This window comes from Leopardus geoffroyi, chromosome C1 (assembly GCF_018350155.1).
Source record: "Leopardus geoffroyi isolate Oge1 chromosome C1, O.geoffroyi_Oge1_pat1.0, whole genome shotgun sequence".
In the NCBI taxonomy this organism is placed as follows: domain Eukaryota; kingdom Metazoa; phylum Chordata; class Mammalia; order Carnivora; family Felidae; genus Leopardus; species Leopardus geoffroyi.
This window is the reverse complement of record NC_059328.1, coordinates 175,204,754-175,226,209: the sequence shown is the minus strand read 5'-3', so window position 1 is coordinate 175,226,209 and position 21,456 is coordinate 175,204,754. Positions and strand designations below refer to the sequence as shown.

Genomic DNA, 21,456 nt, shown 5'->3' with positions numbered 1-21,456 from the left:
ATGTGCCACTTCTTTCTGGCCTCTATGATTTCAGATAAGAAATATGCTCTCATTTAAATTGATGTTCCTCTAAACACAAGTGTCATTTTTCTCTGGCTATTTTTAAAATGTTTTCTTTGTTTTTAATATTCATAAGTTTAATTAGGATACATCTTCATGGGTATTTCTTTGGATTTATTCTATTTAAATTTCTCTGGACTTCTTGAATCCATAGGTTTATGTCTTTTTTCCAGATTTGGTAAAACCTCAGTCATTTTTTCTTTGAATATTTGTTCAACCCCACTCTCCTACTCCTTTCACAGGCGTGCTGATAATAAATGTCAATCTATTATTACCTTACAAGTCTCAGAGGCTCTGTTCATTTCTTCCAATCATTTTTCTGTTGTTCAGATTCAGTAAACTGTTGACCTGTCTTCAAGTTCACTTATTCTATCCTCTGTTATCTCCACTCCACTATTGAGTCCATCCAGCAAGGTTTTTTTCCTTATTAGTTTACTTTGCAGTTATACAGTTTCTATTTGGTTTCTTTTATGTATTTTCTTTTTTTGCTGAGATTTTTCTATTTTTCATTTGTTTTAAAAGAATTTATAATTATTTGTGAAGCAATAAATAATCATAAATAAAGAGAGCCTCAGGGATAATTTAAAAATCTTGACAGATAATTCTAACATTTAATTAATCATAGTATTAGCATTAGTTGTTTTTTTCTCATTCAAGTTGTGCTTTTCCTTATTATTGATATTTTAAAAATACGTATTATATATGATATATAACACACATGATGTACCCAAAATACATAAAAAATAAAACACGTATACAAATAAGAAATGAAATAATTTTTATTACATCCTACACCTTTTGGGTATTATGTATTTTTAGAGAGAGTTTCCTTATGCATGGCTTACTTGTTTATACATAAACACATTTCACTGCTAGTCAATGAAAGGTAGCAATGATCAAAGGTATTAGTAAATTACTTATCTTCCTTACCCCTTCAGTGTGTAATGTATAAGTTTTAACAGAAAATATACTGGAGAAAATTTAATTTGTTCTACTGAAATCTACATATTCTTTTTTTTAAGTTTATTTTGATAGAGAGAGAGAGAGTGAGCAGGGGAGGGGTAGAGAGACAGGGGGACAGAGGATCCGAAGTGGGCTCTGTGCTGACAGCAGAAAGCCTGATGTAGGGCTCAAATTTAGGAACCGTGACCTCGTGACTTGAGCTGAAAGTGAACGCCTAACTGACTGAACCACCCAGGTGCCCTTGAAATCTACATATTCTTTAATGAACTTTTGGCTTTATAAAATTCTAGACAACCTTTGGTTTAGAAATTATTGAAAATGTTTCATTTTGTTTTCATTTAAATAGTGCATGATCCCAAACAATATGAAATTAAATGTAAAATCAAATGGAGGTACTTTATAAAAACATATATTATTGATTTTGAGTTAATATTCATCAATGAAAATGGCATTTATAATAACAATATAGTAGGTTTACATTTGGTCTCATACTTATTGAAGTAGTGTTGTGAGAGTTTTTAATGTTAATTTTTTTTTTTAATTTTTTTTTCAACGTTTATTTATTTTTGGGACAGAGAGAGACAGAGCATGAACGGGGGAGGGGCAGAGAGAGAGGGAGACACAGAATCGGAAACAGGCTCCAGGCTCTGAGCCATCAGCCCAGAGCCTGACGCAGGGCTCGAACTCACGGACCGCGAGATCGTGACCTGGCTGAAGTCGGACGCTTAACCGACTGTGCCACCCAGGCGCCCCTAATGTTAATTTTTAATTGCTTACCCTTGAGACAAGTTCAATGATGAAATAAGATTGTTCATCATCACAATGTGCTTGAGTATCATGACATGAACAAAATATGGTTCCGTGTTAACTAAACCAACATTAAACCAAGATATGTGCATATGTATGCATTTGTTTATACACATTTTTTGCATATATATGTATATTTGCATATATGCATATACACATATACACAAATATACATATTTTACATATATTATAAAATATAAACATATGTAATATAATTTATAGAACATATAACACGTGCACACACACATATACATAAGTGGTGTGTGTGTACGTGTGTGTGTGTGTGTGTGTGTGTGTGTGCACCCAGAAACACCCTTTAAGTAACTAAACTAAGTAATTTTGATTAAATAAAGTCATATTCTAAAATGATTTCTCAGTGCCCCATATATAAATTGGAAGGAAATTATGTTGTTTTCCAAATTTTTACATAGCAAAAAACAGTATTTGAATAACAAATGGCACAAGAAATCCTGCCATATCATTTGCATGGTTGAAAAGAAAACCATTGAGGGGGCGCCTGGGTGGCTCAGTAGGTTAAGCATCTGACTACTGCTTGGGTCATGATCTCATGGTTCATGAGTTCAAGCCTCATGTCAGGCTCTGTGTTGACACCTCAGAGCCTGGATCCTGCTTCAGATTCTTTGTCTCCCTCTCTCTCTGCCCCTCCTCAGCTCGCACTCTCTCTCTCTCTCTCTGTCTTTCTCAAAAATAAATAAAGCATTAAAAAAAAAGAAAACCACTGAGCTGCCAAAGTCTAAAGAAAGAAAATAGCAGAAAAAATAAAAATAATCCAAGACTATTCAATCACCTGCTTTTTTTTTTAATGTTTATTTATTTTTGAGACAGAGAGAGACAGAGCATGAACGGGGGAGGGTCAGAGAGAGAGGGAGACACAGAATCTGAAACAGGGTCCAGGCTCTGAGCTGTCAGCACAGAGCCCGACGCAGGGCTCGAACTCACAGACCGCGAGATCATGACCTGAGCCGAAGTCAGCCGCTTAACCGACTGAGCCACCCAGGCGCCCCAATCACCTGCTTTTTAAAAATCATAATCCCCTACATGAATCTTATGATGCATATTTATCAGTGAGGGCAAAATAAGTGAATACTACAAAGGCCTACTCACCTAAGATAGAGCTAAATTTGAATTCAAACTATTGAAAATAATGCTTTTATAAGGCATGCATTGTTTTTTCCTGACTTAACGTCATCTATCATTTCATTTGTGAACTGCAGTGAAAAGAATGTAAACTTTTCCTGAAGCACCTCGTAAGAGAAATATTATCTTCCACAGGAGTTCCTAATGAAGATAATCACCATGTAATGTAGGAATGCACTGGAATCCAAAATCCATATCAATGAGAATTTCTAATTAAAAAAAAAATTTAATGTTTATTTGAGAGAGAGAGAGACAGAGCGTGAGTGGGGATGGGTCAGAGAGAGAGGGAGACACAGAATCAAAGCAGGCTCCAGGATCTGAGCTGTCAGCACAGAGCCTGACACGGGGCTCAAACCCACGAACTGTGAGCTCATGACCTGAGCCGAAGTAGACAATTAACTGACTGAGCCACCTAGGCACCCCTGAGAATTTCTAAATTTTTGTTAAAAGCTAACAAATACTTAATGATACAGAAATGTTAGGATTCTGAGCGAATGGTCAAGAAAGAATTCTTGAGATGTCTTCAGTGAAAGAAGGGGTTTTAGTAAAGCGTGGAGACAGGACTCATGGGCCACAAGAGCTGCATTGAAATTGTAAGGAGTAACTGATTATATATGTTCAAATTGTGAAAGGGTTAGCAACAGCATTATAAGGAATTTTGGAAGCAAGGACCTTGAGGAAGCTAGCTCTTGTTAGGAAAATGTCATTTATTACTGTCTAATAAAACCTTAGTCATGAGAACTTTCAGATGTATATCGGTGGGCCATATGTTCAGAGGATGATTGCTAACATATATCTTGGGGGTAGAGATAAAGGAAGTTTCCAAAGCAATTGTTGTATGTTAAAGGACACTTATAGGATCCTGGAGATCAGTTTAATGTTAAGATTGCCTTTTGCCCTTACCAATGTATCAACATCAAGACAGTTGAGCTCCTAGATGAAGGTCACTCTGCCTGTCTCAAAGACTTGTCAATATTGTAAGGAAATTTAATTTTTTCTTTAGCCTTCGTTTCCTACATCACCTGGAATAGGTTTTACTTGTGATAAAATTGACCATTTTTTATTATAAAATGGCATAGTAATGTTCAGGGCTATAAATCAAGTATATGTGTAGGTTGTTGTCATAGCAAGATTTCTGTCCTCAGCAGGAGAGAACATAGGACATTTACTCTTGTTTATTCTAAAACCAATGCCTTTATTAAGAGCTCTTACCCTCATCAAAAGCATTTATTACCTAATGTAAAAATATGTAAAATTCAAGCATTCTCTTTAAAAGTTTCATTTTATTAAGAAACTGCAAATTAAAACTTTTCCTTATGTAAAAAAGAATTTGAATTATATATTTATTTCTTATTCCTGAACATATTTAAGTATCCATAAACCAACATTTCCCAAAGCACATTTTGCAGCAAACTAATACCACTAACTCTTTGAAAAATTATTGAATGGATGATAAATACTGGTTTAAGTCAAATAGGTTTTCCTATTACAGAAATTCTTGGAATCTTTAATATGCTAATGGAATTTGTGAATATCGAATAGTACATCATATTTTCCAAATGCATTTGGCCAGAGAACCATTCACCTTCTTTTTCTTCCCATACCCCAAATCATCATTTCAATGCAATTCTGAGAAACCAACTGCAGAAATGCTGCCCTAGAAAAATAATTTCCTTTAAATTAGCAAAGCTTATTCTTTGGTTTTGTTTAATAATTCACTTAGGAGAGCATAAGAAACCCTCCAATAACACACAAACACATCTTCATTATCCCCCTGTGCTGTCTCTTTTCCAGGCTTTACATCTGAGTGCAATTGTTTTTATCTTTTTCTGGCACCAAGCAGAAAATCCTCTTCTCATTTTAGATTTTATCCCCTTGATCAGGAGGAAATGCTTAGCAGTTGACTTCTTTTACAACTATTAGCACATTCTTTCAAAAGCAGCATTGTGAAGCTTTTTCTAGTTAGTTGTCATCAGCTGTATAAAAAATGTGATGCTAACATTAAAAAGGCATGCTAGCTCTCATACTAGAGAAGAGCTAACTTAAAGTCCTGACTCCATTTCTCTTTATAACTTTGAACAAATATTTAACCTATAAAAATATTATCCACATCATTTTTAAAAGGCCATCATAAAAGTAACTACCCCACAGTGTTCTTAGGAGGATTAAGTGATACAATGCCTATAAATTCTCTTTATATAACACAGGGCAGACCACAGGATAAGCATGTGTTACATGGCAATTTTTAGTACTGCCATTGTCAATGTTTCCCTTCATTTAAGTAGTATAGCTAGGAATTGTCATATATCATCCAGTAGCAAAGCCTTTCTCCAAAGCCTCAAAAAACTTGCTCAATCACCTGTGTGTACGTAATATTTTATAAAAGTTATATAATGTTCATCAAACAACTGTCCATATTTGTATCATCAGCATCTATCATGATACTTGACCTATAATAAGTGCCTAAGATTACTGGAAAAAAATGAATGGCCATGGATATAAATGCACAAAATGATGGCAATCTTGTGAAGAAAAAATTACTATTCTAAACATTTGCAAATCTGTTATTTCCACATCTCCTATCATTTTTTTTTCAACCATGTAAGAAACCAGATTATCTGAAATTCAAATATTTCATAAAATCTGGTTAAATATGAAATGTTTAAATATTAAATAAAATATTTTTATTAGCAAAAAACATTTTTGTTTATGGTGAAAAGTCTTGTGCTTACATGTCAAAATCATATATTTGAAACTTAATTTGTTACTTGTATTTTAAGTTACTTTGTATTTGAATTATAAACTACAAAGGATGCTTTGATTTCTCTCCCTCTTCTAACATTTACATGCGTTTTGATCTTGTAGTTGAGTTTAAAACACTCAAAGTATTGTTTGTGCCCTTACTAACCTTGCTCTCTATAATACAAAATATTAAAAGGGTTAAAAATATAAGACAGAAATCATGTTATTACATAGCTAAAAAGTCTAGTGTTTTATAAGCATTTTCATTTCAATATTAATAAAACTCATCTAATAAAAACTATCAGGGATAACCTGTAGTCCAAAAAGTTAGGTTTATTAACTTGCTACAACAAGGGAGATTGCTCACCAGAGAAACCATAAGCCTCTGGGTAAGAGGTAGTAGGAAAGACTTTTTGTAAAGGCAAGGCTGGCATAAATGTTTCTGAGGAGGGGTTAACATTTGCACAGATCAGATCTGGATTTGTTGCTGTCATGATGCAAGAAAAACTTAATATTGAGTTTCCATCAATCTTGATTGAGAAGTACTGAAGAAAGGTTGGGGCCATTATTGGAAAGAAAGCAGTCACTCAAATAAAGAGGATAATTATGAGACTTTAATGTTACAATATGGACTTGGGAGAAATACTGTTTGCTGTTAACTTTAGCAGTATCTATTACATAGCCTGATTAATGGCAAGGTCAAATTTTCATGTAATTTTTATATATTTAAACATTATGCATTTATTTGCCTCTATTAATAGACTTCAAATTCTTTGACTTACTCATTTTTAAATTCCCAGGCTTTGTGAGACAGTAAAAGATCAATAAATATATGTTTATGTGGAAGGAAAAAAAAGGAATGAAGATCATAACCAATGTATATTAAAATATATATTATTATAACCATAATAAAACTATAGATAATTGAATTGTAGATAAAGGATATGAGTCTAAATCCACAATATCTCTTTTGTATGTGCAGTACTGTAGCCTTCTTTTTGGTTAAATTATTTTATATTGATATGAAAATTAAATTATATAAAATCACTTTAAAACATTTGCTGATAGGAGTGCTTAGCTGGTTCAGTCAGTAGAGCATGTGACTCTTGATCTTGGGGTCATGAGTTCAAACCCCACGTTGGATGCAGAAATTACTAAAAATATTTTGCTAATAAACTGGTATTATTCTTTTCTCCTCAGTATATATCTTTCTTTGAATTATGAAAATTAACTGTTAGAACTGCCTGAAAAATGTTATATAATAGTTCAATATTCCACAAGTCTTTGACTTTATAAGATCATCTATAAGAGCTGTGCTCGAATATATTGACTTATAGTAGTGAGCCTGACAAAGAATCATTAGGGAAAATTAGCAGTGGATTTATTTTATGAACTTGCTTTCTCTGAGAAATAGGTGTGAGATAAGTTTTCATAAGTTTTGTTTCTTAAATTCCACATGAGTGAAATCATATGGTATTTGTCTCTCATTTCACTTAGCATAATACTCTCCAGCTCCATCCACGTCATGGCAAAATTTCATTTTTGATGACTGAGTAATATTCCATTGTATATATATATACCACATAATCTTTATCCACTCATCAGTCCATGGACATTTGGGTTCTTTCCATAACTTGGCCATTGTTGGTCATGCTACTATAAATATCAGGGTGCATGAATCCATTTGAATCAGTATTTTTGTATCTTTGATCAAATACCTAGTAGTGCAATTGCTGGGTCATAGGGTAGTTCTGTTTTTAACTTTTTGAAGAACCTTCATGCTGTTTTTTCAGAATGGCTGCACCAGTTTGCATTCCTACCAACAGCAAGAGGGTTCCCCTTTCTCTGCCTCCTCACTAAATCTGTTGTTTCTTATGTTGTTAATTTTAGCCAAGCTGGCAGTTTTAAGGTGATATCTCATTATAGTTTTGATTTGCATTTCCCTGATGTTGACAATCTTGTCAGCTGTTGGCCACTTGTATGCCTTCTTTGTAAAAATGTCTATTCATGTCTTCTGCCCATTTTTTCCAAAATCAAGAGCTGGACACTTAACTAACTGAGCCATCCAGGTGCCCCTTTCTACCCATTATTTTTTACATTTTTTTAATGTTTATTTATTCTGTGTGTGAGAGAGAAAGCATGAGTGGGGAAGGGGCAAAGAGAGAGGAAGAGAGAGAATCCCAAGCAGACTCCACACTATCAGTGCAGAGCCCAATGTGGGGCTTGATCTCACGAACCGTGAGATCATGACCTGAGCCCAAACCAGGAGTTGGACAATTAACTGACTGAGCCACTCAGATATCCTCCTTTCTGCCCATTTTTAACTGGATTATTTATTTTTTGGGTGCTGAGTTTGATAAGTTCTTTATATATTTTGCATACTAACCCTTTATCAGATATGCCACTTGCAAATGTCTTCTCCCATTCCAAAGGTTGCCTTTAATTTTGCTGATTGTTTCCTTCGCTGTGCAGATGCTTTTTGTTTTGATGATGTCCCAGTAGTTTATTTTTCCTTTAGTTTCCTTTGTCTCAGGAGACATATCTAGTAAGAAGTTGCTTCAACCCATGTCAAAGAGGTTGCTGCCAGGGCTCTCCTCTAGAATTTTTATGATTTCCCATCTTAAAATTAGGTCTTTCACCCATTTTGAATTCATTTTTGTGTATGGTGTAAGACAGTGGTCCAGTTTCATTCTTTTGCATTATTGTTGTCCAGTCTTCCCAACACCATTTGCTGAAGAGACTGTCTTTTTTTCACTGGATACTCCTGTTTTGTCAAAGATGAGTTGACCATATAGTTATGGGTCCATTTCTGGGTTTTCTATTTAGTAAAATCACAGGATACAAAATCAATGTACAGAAATCTCTTGCATTTCTATACACCATTAATGAAACAGCAGAAAAAGAAATCAAGGAATCAGTCCCATTTACAATTGCACTAAAAATTCTTAAGATACTTAGGAATAAACCTAACCAAAGAGATAAATATCTGTACTCTAAAAACTATAAAACACTTATTAAAGAATTTGAAGATGACACAGAGAAATGGGAAAACATTCCCTGCTCATGAATTGGAATAACAAATTTTGTTAAAACGTCTGTACTACCCAAAGCAATCTACACATTTAATGCAATCTCTATCAAAATGCCACCAGCATTTTTCACAGAGCTAAAACAACCCTAAAATTTGTATAGAACCACAAACACCCCAAATAGCTAAAGTGATCTTGAAAAGCAAAACTGGAGGCATCACAATTCCAGACTTCAAGTTATATTATAAAGCTTTAGAGATCAAGACAGTATGGTATTAGCAGCAAAACAGAGACATAGATCAATGGAACAGAATAAATTTAGATTTAAAATGCTACATTACATGAAGGCAAGATTCTTTCATGGTGGTTTTTAAAATTACTATCATCATTTTATATTATTTCACTTCCTAAAATTATTGCAAAAAATGTCCATAGATAATATTTGAGAAAGTCTTGAACAGATTACTTGCCTTTTCAGAAAATGACTGTTTCAATAAACCAATTTCTCCTTACTATATACAACTGTGTTATTTAAGATTTTATTTAGGTAGCAAAATTCTAATAAGCAATTCATATTGGTAGCAAAGTTCCATTTTGGGACAGTCTAGACAAAGCATCCAGTTTACGTTTCAATATATTTATATTGGCACAAGAAATAAATGTGGATATAAATGTTGTTGACTTCCTGCCCCAAGCTTAACTCTGGAAACAAAACAAAAGAAAAAGAGAGAGAGCAACGCATTCTAATTTTTTTTTTCAACGTTTATTTATTTTTGGGACAGAGAGAGACAGAGCATGAACGGGGGAGGGGCAGAGAGAGAGGGAGACACAGAATCGGAAACAGGCTCCAGGCTCTGAGCCATCAGCCCAGAGCCTGACGCGGGGCTCGAACTCACGGACTGCGAGATCGTGACCTGGCTGAAGTCGGACGCTTAACCAACTGCACCACCCAGGCGCCCCGAGAGCAACGCATTCTAAAAAACTCATACTAAACTCTGAGAAACCATTCTGGCAAGGAAGAAAATGCAATCTAAAGCAGGCAGCACTACAGTCTGGGGCTATTTTGAATGCAGTGTTTGTGCATTTTGTATTTTTCTCTCCACATTACCTTGGACATATTCTTGTTTGACCTTTTGCCACTATATAACAAAAACCAGTTATTATAGCCAAGGTCACCCAGGTTTTGTTGGAATAATATCAAGACAGCATGAAAATCTGGCCAGGGAGTATGATACAGGTAGACCAGATAAATTCGAAAATTCCTACCTTCTTCTTTCTTCCATCCTTGTATTCCCAAGGCCAGGAGATTCAAGTCAAAGGAGATCATCACCTTGGACTGCTATAGTCCACATTCGAAGTCTAAACCTTTTGAAGTTTAAGAGAGTATTCTGAGAGTGGATTTGCAGAGTTCCTGAAGGACAAAAGTGCAACCTAGTGTGGTAGTAACCTGAGTACTTCACTATCTACAGCATTCTTCCCTCAGGTCATAACCTTCAACTTTTCTTACAGGCAGGGTACAAATCACAGTATGGGCAGTATTCTCTCCTGAGAAACCTACCCACTTTCATCTTAAGTGATGTATCAAGGGAGAATAAGTTCCTAGACAAAAAGTTTACACATCTGTTTTATATCACTGCTATGGAATGTGACAATAAAACAGAAATGTTCATACTGTAAAAAAGAGAGTAAACAGTGTAGAGAGCTCAAGAATAATAACCACTCTCAGGTGGATGGGTGGCTCAGTCAGTTAAGGGTCTGACTCTTGATTTCGGCTCAGGTCATGATCTTAGGGATCGTGGGAAGCCCTGTGCTGGGATTCTCTCTCTTTCCCAATCTCTCTGCTCCTCCCCTGCTTGCTCTGTCTCTGTCTCTCTCTCTTTCTCTCAAAATGAATAAACATCCAAAAAGAAAGAATAATAACCACTCTCAATGAAGGGGAAGATTTAGTAATTAGTAATATGAATTAAGTGTTAGTAATACGAATTAAGATCAAGAAGTTCCAAAGAAGAACAAGATGGTAATAACTAGTATGAAAAGTATAACAATGAAAATTTTATAAATAGATGAGATTACATCCGTTTTCAACTTTGAAAAATAAAGCACTTAGAAACAGTTACTTGCAATAAGAAAGTTGAAAAACAGAAAAATCAATAATGTTTCTTGAACCCATCAGAGAACTAAGATCATAGGGCAAACTATCTCTTTAAATCTGGAAAGGCAGTTGAATCCAGAGAGACATAGCCAAGACCTACTTACTTAGAGCAGAAACTGGTACGAACACTTAAATACTAATTTTTATGAATTGCAGTAACCTGATGAAAGCTAGAGTGAGTGACAAAGTGACAAACTTTTGAAGACTGCAGTTTTAGGGGAAATACACATATTTCTGGACTGCCCCTTCCAGAACCCCACCAGGTTCTCACAGTGAAGGAGATCTCAAAGATCTCTTCACAGCTATGACAGAGAAGAGAAGAAACCTAAACCCTCTCCATAAAAAAAGCCTACTTTTCAGGAGAAAAGTCTTTGCTAGAGCCTTATCACAACTGAGGGAATAGAATTCCTCTGATTCTAAGCCCTCTAGCCTTCATGTCACACCTACAAAGGGAAAAAAAATCATAGTTAACAGGGGTGATGATTTTAAGTAAATCAATTAGAATTCTATATCCAGGGAGGAGAATAGAAACCTGGGAGGAAAAAAAGCTATGCCAGTTGAGAAACACTTTGAAGGTAACATCTGCAAAGCACAGGCCCACCAGAAGACTGAGAATTGTTTTTTTTAATTTTTTTAAACATTTATTTATCTTTGAGAGAGAGAGAGAGAGAGAGAGAGAGAGAGGATGAGCAAGGGAGGAGCAGAGAGGGAGACACAGAACCTGAAGCAAGCTCCAGGCTCTGAGTGGTCAGTACACAGCCCAATGCGGGGCTTGAACCCACACAACATGAGATCATGACCTGAGGCGAAGTTGAACGCTTAACCAACTGAGCCACCCAGGTGCCCCAAAACTGAGATTTAATGAAAAGATTCTAAAATGCTCCCTCTCTTCAACATAACACCACATCACATTAAAATAATATATAGTACCATATCTACTGTAAATAATGAAAGTTTTACTTCTTACATACCAATTTGGATGTTTGTGTGTGTATGTGTGTGTGTGTTTCATGTCTGATTGCTGTGGCTAAGACTTCCAGTACTATGTTGAATAAAAGTGGTGACAGTGGACATCCTTGTCTTATTCCTGAGCTCAGAGAAAAAGATCTCAGTTTTTTTTTTAATTTTTTTAATGTTCACTTATTTTTAAGAGAGAGAGAGAGAGAAACAGACGGGCAGAGAGAGAGAGAGGAGACCCACGGAATCAGAAGCAGGCTCCAGGCTCTGAGCTGTCAGGACAGAGCCCAATGCGGGTCTCCACCTCAGAGACCATGAGGTCATCACCTGAACCGAAGTCAGGCACTTAACTGACTGAGCCACCCAGGTGCTCCGTCTGTTTTTCACTGTTGAGTAAAATGTTAGCTGTGGATTTTTCATATATATAGCCTTTATTATGTTGAGGTCTCTCAACATATTATATTAGGTCTCTCTAAACCTACTTTGTTGAGAGTTTTTATCATGAATGGATGTTGTACTTTGTCACATGCCTTTTCTGCATGTATTAAGATGATCATATAGTTTTTACCCTTTCTCTAGTGAATGTGATGTACCATGTTGGTTGATTTGCAAATACTGAACCACCTATGCATCCCTGGAATAAATCGCACTTGACCATGGTGAATTATGTTTTTTAACGTATTGTTGGATTTGGTTTGCTAATATTTTGTTGCGGATTTTTTTTAATTGGTAGCACTAGGATTTATTAAGCTGTACCTTAGTAAAGAGGCACTCTTAATGTATAAAGCCAGGGCATGCTGCCAATACTTCTTGAGCAATGATACTAGGATATTGACAGCTAAGTGGATGTTGTACATAAGCTCATTATCTATCATCTTCATGTGGCCAATGGCCACTGCCCAACACAACACTTCTTCCTCTTGAATTCGATCATGGACTTTGCTTTGACATGGGCCACCATTTTCTCATTGTAGGGCAGCAAGGAAGGAATTTGCCAGCCTCATTAAAGCCTGGGCCCAGGATCAGGGGTATCTGCTTGAACAGAGATTCTGAAGCCAAAAAGGCATCATACTTCTTGGACAGCTTCTTGACCAATTTCTTACTCTTGTTGAGTTTCTTCAACACCTCAATGTCTACATGGGACATTATCCACATGGACCAAGGCCAAGCCACAGAGTTGGCCTCATCACAGTGCTGCAGGCCCCCCAGAATACATATGGATAATTTGGGCAGGGAGTGGACTTAAGCTTGATGATGCATGCCTGAGAAACATTTGCCCTAGTTCTTCTGGCTGATCTTCAGCACGATCATCTCCAAAAACTTCCAGCACTTGCACTAGTTCCCATATAGGACTTCCCACACCACCATGTAGACAGTGGCATGGGAGACTTTGCTGGACATAGTGACTGGAGCTAAAATAACTGGAAAAGAGATTTGTTGAGAATTTTTTGCATCTATGCTCATCAGAGATAGTCAATGTAGTATCTTTGTAGTGTCTCTATCTGGTTTTGGTATCAGGGTAATGATGGCCTCATAGACTCAATCTGAAAACTTTCCTTCCTCTTCTATATTTTGGAGCAGTTTGAGAAAAAAAAATAGGCATTAACTCTTTTTTTTTTTTCATTTTTATTTTAAGTAGGCTCCACACCCAATGCAGGGCTTGAACTCACAACCCTGAGATTAAAAGTCACATGCTTTACAGATTGAGCCAGCCAGGTACCCTGATGTTAAGCCTTTTAAAAATTTTTGATAGAATTTAACTGTAAAGCCATTTGGTCCTAGGCTCATTTGTTAAGATTTTTTTTGATTAATGATTCAATTTCATTGCCAGCAACTCGTCTGTTCAAACTTTGTATTTCTTCTGGATTCAGTTTTGGCAAGTTATATGTTTCTAAGAATTTATCCATTTCTTCTAGGTTGTCCAATTTGTTGGCATATGATTTTTCCTAATATTCTCTTGCAATCCCTTGTATATTTGCGGTGTCAGTTGTTATTTTGCTTTGACATATCTGTTTTTGAGATTTGCTCCTTCATTTCTGGTTTTGCTTATTCGAGCCCTCTCTCTTTTCTTCTTTCTGTGTCTGGTTAAAAGTTTATCAATTTGGGGGTGCCTGGGTGGCTCAGTCAATTAAGTGTATAACTCTTGATTTCAGTTCAGGTCATGATCTCATGGTCAAAGCACTGGTAGTGTGGAGCCTGCTTGGTATTCTTTTCTCTCTTTCTTTGCTCCTCCCTTGGTTGTAGGCATGCTCTCTCTCTCAAAATAAATAAACTTTTTCAAAAAACTATCAATTTTGTTTATCTTTTCAAGAACCAACTCCTAGTTTCATTGTTCTATTCTATTGTTGTTTTGTTTTGTTTTCATTTAGAGACTGAAAAAAGTCTCTGATCTTTACTATTCCCTTCCTCCTACTGGCTTTGGACTTTGTTTTTCTTTCTCTAGCCCCTTCAGGTGTAAGGTTAGGTTGCTTACTTGAGATTTTTCTTGTTTCTTGAGGTAGGTCTGTATGGCTAAGACCTCCCTCTTAAAACCACTTTTGCTGCATCCCAAAGATTTTGGAACATTGTTTTCATTTTCACTTTTCTCTGTGTATTTTTAAATTTCCTCTTTGATTTATTGATTAGACCCACTCATTCTTTAGTGGCATGTTATTTAGCCTCCCTGTATTTAGGTTCTTTCTAGATTTTTTCTTGTGATTCATTTCTAGTTTTGTACCATTGTGGTTAGAAAAGATGCATAATACTATTTCAGTGATTTTGAATTTACTGAGACTTGTTTTGTGGCCCAACACATGACCCATTATGGAGAATGTTTCATGTATGCTTGAAAATAATGTATAATCCACAGCTTTTGAATGGAATGTTCTGAATATATCTGTTTGGTCCATCTAGTCTAATGTGTCACTCAATTCCGCTGTTTCCTTGTTGATTTTCTGTAAGGACAATAATTCATTGATGTAAATGGGGTGTTAAAGTCCCCTGCTATTATTGTATTACTGTCAATTCCTTAATAATTGCTTTATGTATTTAGGTGCTCCACCAAAAACCTACTAGCCTGATCAGTGAATTCAGCAAAGTTGCAGGATATAAAATCAATATAGAGAAATCTGCTACATATCTATACATTAATAATGAAGTAGCAAAAAGAGAAATTAAGAAAATCCCATTTAAAAGTTTCAATAAAAATAATAAAATACCTAGATATAAACTTACCCAGGGAGGTGAAAGACCTATACTACAAAAACACCGATGAAAGAAATTGAAGATAACATGAACAAATGGGAAGATATTCCATGCTCATGGATTAAAAGAACATTTACGTCGGTTGTTAAAATGCCCATTCTTCTCAAAGCAATCTATGGAATTAATGCAATCCCTAACAAAATACCAACAACATTTTTCACAGAACACAAAGAATACTAAAACAAAGAATAATGAAATACTGAGCCATAAAAGACCCAAAATAGCCAGAGTAATATGGAGAGAGAGGAACAAAGCTGGAGCTACTACAATTCATTTCAAGATACACTACAAAGTTGTAATTATCAGAACATTATGCTGGGGTGCCTGGGTGGCTCAGTTAGTTAAGCATCCAACCTCGATCTCAGATCTGGTCTTGACCACAGGGTCGTGAGTCCAAGCCTTGCATTGAACTCCATGCTGGGTATGAGGCCTACTTAAAAACAAACAAACAAACAACAGCAGCAACAACAAAACAACAACAACAATAGTATGATACTGGCACAAAAATAAACACATATCTCAATAGAACAGAATAGACAGCCCAGAAATAAATCCACAATTATATATATAATATATATATAATATATATATATTATATATATAACCATATATATATATATATATAACTCTCTCTCTATATATATATATATATAACCCTATATGTATACATATATAACCCTATATACATATATATATCCACAATTAATCCGTAACAAAGCAGGCAAGAATATATAATGGGGAAAAAGATATTCTCTCCAACAAATGATACTGGGGAAACTGGACAGCTATAGGCAAAAGGGTGAAACTGGATTACCCACTTACACCATATACAAAAAATAAACTCAAATGGACTAAAGACCTAAATGTAAGACCCTGAAACCATAAAACTCCTAGAAGAAAATACAGGAAGTAATTTCTTTGACACCAGCCATAGAAACATTTTTCTAAATATGTTTCCTGAGGCAAGGGAAATAAAAGAAAAATTAAACTATTGGTACTATACCAAAATAAAAAGCTTTTGCACAGTGAAGCATCAGTAAAGCAACAAGGCAACCTACTAAATGGAAGAAGATATTTTCCACAGATATATTTGATAAGGGACTAATATCCAAAATATATAAAGAACTTAACTCAATACCAAACAATGAATAATCTTATTAAAAATGGGCAGAGAGGATCTGAATACACATTTTTCCAAAGACATACAAATGGCCAACAGATGCATGAAAAGATGCACAATATCACTAATCATCAAGGAAATACAAATCAAAACCACAATGAGATATCACCTTACCACCACTAGAATGGCTAGAATCAAAAGGACAAGAAATAACAAGTGTTAGTGAGGATGAGGAGAAAAAGGAGCCCTCATACATTGTTCTTGGGAATGCAAATCGGTGCTGTCACAGAGAGAAACAGTATGGAGGTCCCTCACAAAATTCAAAATCGAATCATCACATGATCCAATAATTCCAACACTGGATATTTACCCCCAAAAAAACAAAAACACTAATTTGAAAAGATTTATGCATGCTTATGTTTACTGCAGCATTATTTACAATAGCCAAGATACTAAGGCAATCCACATGTCAATTCATAAATGAATGGATTAAAAAAATGGGGCACCTGGGTTGCTCAGTCAAACATCTGACTTTTGGTTTCAGCTCAGGTCATGATCTTGCCATTCGTGAGTTAGCCCCACATCAGGCTCCACGCTTTTAGCGTGGAACGTACTTGAGATTCTCTCTCTCCCTCTCTCTGCCTTTCCCCTGCTCGTGCTCTATCTCTCTTTCTCAAATAAATAAATAAATAAATAAACTTAATAAAAAAAAAGATACGGTACATGGGCGCCTGGGAGGTTCAGTAGGTTAAGCGTCTAACTCTTGATCTCAGCTCAGGTCATGATCTCACAGTTCAGGAGTTTGAGCTCTGAGTGGGCTCTGTGCTAGCAGCATGGAATCTGCTTGGGATTCTGTCTCTCCCTCTCTCTGCACCTCTCCTGCTTGTGCTCACCTGCTCTAAGTAAATAAATAAACTTTAAAGAAAAAAGATGTGGTACACATGCGTGCGCGCGCACGCGCGCGCACACACACACACACACACACACACACACACACACTTTTGGTTTTGGCTCAAGTCATGATCTCACCGTCTGTGAGTTCGAGCGCGGTGTTGGGCTCTGTGCTGACAACTCAGAGCCTAGAGCCTGTTTCAGATTCTGCGTCTCCCTCTCTCTGACCCTCCCCCATTCATGCTCTCTCTCTGTCTCAAAAATAAATAAACGTTAAAAAGACAAACAAAAAAAGTAATCAAAAGGAAATTGTAGAAATTAAGCTTATGGTAGCAGAAACGAAAAATGCCTTTAAGAAGATTATCAGTAGACTCAAAATTGCTGAGTAAAGAATCAGTGAGCTAAAAAAAAAAAAAAAAAAAAAATCAGTGAGCTTAAGTTGGAGATTTCCAAGTTAATAACAGACTCCAAACCTTAGATCTACAAAGCCCAGAGAACACCAAGCAGGAAAAATGCCCCCCCCCACCCCAACACACACACTCTCAAACAATATATTCAAATTAGAGAAACAGGAGACCAAAAAAAAAAAATCTTGAAAGATGCTAAAGAATAAAAGAGTTTACCTCCAGAGGAACAAAGGTAAGAATTATAGCAGACTGCTTATAAGATCAGAAACCATGCAAGGAAGAGTGGATCTAAATATTTTGAGTGCATGAAGAAAAAACATCACCAGGTTAGAATTCTATGTCTAGCAAAATCATCTTTCAAAACTGAAAGAAAAATAATTTCTCAGAAAAATAAGAACCGAGGGAATCAATCAGAGCCAACCAGCTCTGAAAGAGGTTTTAGAAGAATTTCTATGCTAAAAAAAGTTCTAGTAGAGACCTATATAAATAAAGAGCGCTGGAGAAAGAATAATAAAAATAAAAGTTATTTTGCTTATACTTAATTGATTTAAAAGATAACTGTTCAAAGCAATAATAGTAATCTATTGGGCAAATATAGCATAGGGATAAATAATATACCTTAATACACATGAATTGGTGTAGTGTTATTTGAAAATGGGTTTAAATTAGTTAAAACTATATATTGTAAATTTGAGGATAACTATTTTTTAGAAAAATGGGAATATAAATATTTTTATAAGAAAGGAGAATGCAATTATATACCAAAGAAGTCAGAAAAACAAAAGGAAAAAAAAACAAAGAATAAATTCAGTGCATAAAAAACAATTATAAACAGTTAAGTATTATATCAAAATATATAAATAACAATTTAAATAGGAATGGCCTAAATACACCAATGAAAAGACAAAGAATGTTAGAGTAAATAAAACACAAGACCCAACTACATGCTATCTATAAGATCAACACTTTAAATATAAAGACACAGATTGGTTAAGGGTAAAGGGGTGAAGAAAGATGTTTAAACAAAATAAAACAGACAAACAAAAAACTGGAGTAACTATTAATTTGAGACAAAGCTGACCATTAAGAATGATGAACTGTAGTGGCACCTGTCAGTTAAGCATCTGAATTCGGCTCAGGGCATGATCTCATAATTTGTGGGTTTCAGCTCCACATTAGGCTCTGTGCTGACAGCAGAGAGCTGACTTCTAATCCTCTGTCTCCCTGTCTCTCTGCCCCTCCTGCTTGCACTCTTTGTCTCAAAAGTAAATAAACATTAAAAAAAAAAAAGGAATGATGAATTGTTATCAAGGATAAGATTAGTAGGGCATTTCTAATGACATATCTTAAACATGTCAAAATATATGAGGAAAACATCTAACAATTTAAGAGAAATGGACAAACTGACCAATACAGTTGGAGACATTAACATCCCTCTGTCAGTAACTGACAGAAAATCAGTAAGAATATAGAAGAGCTGAAAAGCACCGTCAATCAATCTAATCTAATTAGTATTAGGGTAATACCAGCATTATATAATGAATTAGGAAGTGTTCCTCTGCTTTTATTTTCTGGAATAGATTATAGAGAATTTATATAATTTATTCCTTTAATTTTTGATATAATTTACTACTGAAACAATCATGGTGATGTATTTTTTGGAAGGTTTTGATTATTAATTCAATACTTAAAATTATATAGACATTAAAATTATCTATTTTTTTGAGAATTTCAGTATTTTGTAGATTTCAAGGGATTAGTTCATTTCACCTAAGTTATCAAATTTGTATGCATACAAATATTCCTTTATTACCCTTTGAATTTCCATGATATAGCTTCTTTCATTTTCTTTCATTCTTTTTTATATTAATGAATTGTGTCCTCTCTCTTTTTCCTTGGTTAGCCTTGCTTGAAGTTTACTAATTTAATGATCTTTTCATGGAAATTGTTTTTGATTTTTAAATCTCTTCTATTGTTTGCCTGCTTCAAATGTTATTAACTTCTGCTCTTTTAGTATTTTTCTTCTGCTTTTAAATTGTTCTTTTCTATTTTCCTATGGTACAAGCTTAGGTTTTCAATTTTAGTTATTTTTTTCTAATATATGCATTTAATCTATAAATTTCTATTTAATCACTACTTTCACCATATTCCGCAGATTTTGGTATTATTTTCATTTCCATTTAGTTGAAATATTTCAATTTCTCTTGAGACTTCTTCAACATATGGGTTTATTTAGAAGTGTCTTTTTAAAAATTTTCAACATTTAGGGATTTTCCAGAATGTGGTCTATTTGGGAATGTTCCATATAAGCTTGACAAAATGTGTATTATTCTGAATAAAGTGTTTTATAATGTCAATTAAATTCAGTTCAGCTATGTAAAGAAATCAATTTTATCTAATTAATATTCACCAAATAGACCACATTCTGGACTTTTAACAAGTGTAAAAGAATAAAATCGTACTAAACGTGTTCTCAGATCACAATGAGATTAAACTAGAAGTCAGTAACAGAAAGATAGCTGGAAAATCTTGTAAATATTTAAACTATATATTGTCTATTTTCTATTTTGGCTATTTTACTGTTTCACCTATTTTTTTCTGTCCAAATCCCCTAATTCTAGTTTGGATTTATTTTTTTTTAAAAAGTTGATGATAGGAAGACGGAGTGGCTCAGTCAGTTAAGTGTCTGACTTCGGCTCAGGTCATGATCCCATGGTTCATGGGTTCGATCTCTGCATTGGGAGCTGAGAGCCTGGAGCCTGCTTCTGATTCTATGTCTCCCTCTCTCTCTGCCCCTCCCCTGCTCATGCTCACTCTCTCTCTGTCTCTCTCTAAAAAATAAATAAACATTAAAAAAAATTTGTTTAAGTAGATGAGGCACTTTTTACATTTCAGTTCATGATGGCTCTACTCCAAAATAGTGTGAAAATTTCCTGAAGTATAATTTTGGAGTCTCCTGTTGATTTATCTTTACTTTGTTACAGTTTTAATACATTTTCATATCTACCATTAAGAAAAAACAAACTTTAAAAAATAACTTCTGCATTTACTTCCGACTTTTCTTCACTTCTCAAGATAATTTTAAAAGTTTCAGAGTTTTATATTTTGGCAGTACTTTAAATTGAAGTCTTCCTGGCCTATCATCCTCCACATTTTTGTAATTATTCTGGGGGCTTACTTGTTTTGGCAGTACTAAAATCAAAGGGGCTGGTTCTTCTTTTACCTAATTCCTTTTCATATGAAAGGAAGCACCTACAATTTGCTTGTTAGTCCTATTCACATACATCAAAAATCAGCAAATGCTTTACTGTTAGCACATGTACCTTTGTTTTACATAAGATTAGATGAATGTGAAAAACAGTGCCTTCCATTCTCTGTCATCGTGGACTTGTAAAATGTAAGTAATTTAGAGCTAGGACTTTCCCCCCTTAAATCAAGGAGGTAGACTATAGTAATGTAAGGGCCACTTAAAGAAGGTAGATTTTGTTTTCAATGTATGGGTTGTATTAGAAACATTCCTCCTATGGGGAAAAACTAGCTTAGGGTTACAAATTTTTCCAAACATTGCAGAAGGGGGAATCCACTGTATTACGAACCCCTAAGGATTTGTTGCACTTTTCCTGCTTTTTAGGCCTGAGTAACAATATCACCATCCCTTATTTACAAAAGGGCAAATGGACTCCAATTGAGAAGCTTTACAGGTTAAGGGTTAGTTGTACAACAGGAACCACTTACAGTCCCTTGCTTTCTATGGGAAATTGGACTTACTAGGGAAAAGCTGTTTGTTGTGCTAATGTAAAAATGTCATACAATTAGTTTGATTTTTGAAGATGGTAAACTTAAGGAATTGCATGTTCTCCTGAAATGCAGGCTTATAGAATGTTTTTCTTTCAAAACAGGCTGATTTTTTTTTTCTTCTCTTTGCCT

The 21,456-nt window shown here is 35.0% G+C and overlaps 2 long non-coding RNA genes and 1 pseudogene across 2 annotated transcripts in view; all 3 read right to left on the bottom strand.

The window, feature by feature from the left end:
- Positions 1-21,456, bottom strand: part of LOC123599204 — a 177,822-nt gene that overhangs the window by 122,381 nt on the left and 33,985 nt on the right. The gene's annotated exons all lie outside the window — the stretch shown is intronic.
- On the bottom strand, positions 719-21,334 carry LOC123599203. Its single transcript, XR_006713036.1, has 4 exons — positions 21,065-21,334; positions 3,937-3,941; positions 2,833-2,835; positions 719-728 (listed from the first exon to the last, which is right to left on the bottom strand). It is a non-coding gene; the product is annotated as an uncharacterized LOC123599203 (long non-coding RNA).
- Positions 12,591-13,269, bottom strand: LOC123599201 (annotated as a pseudogene).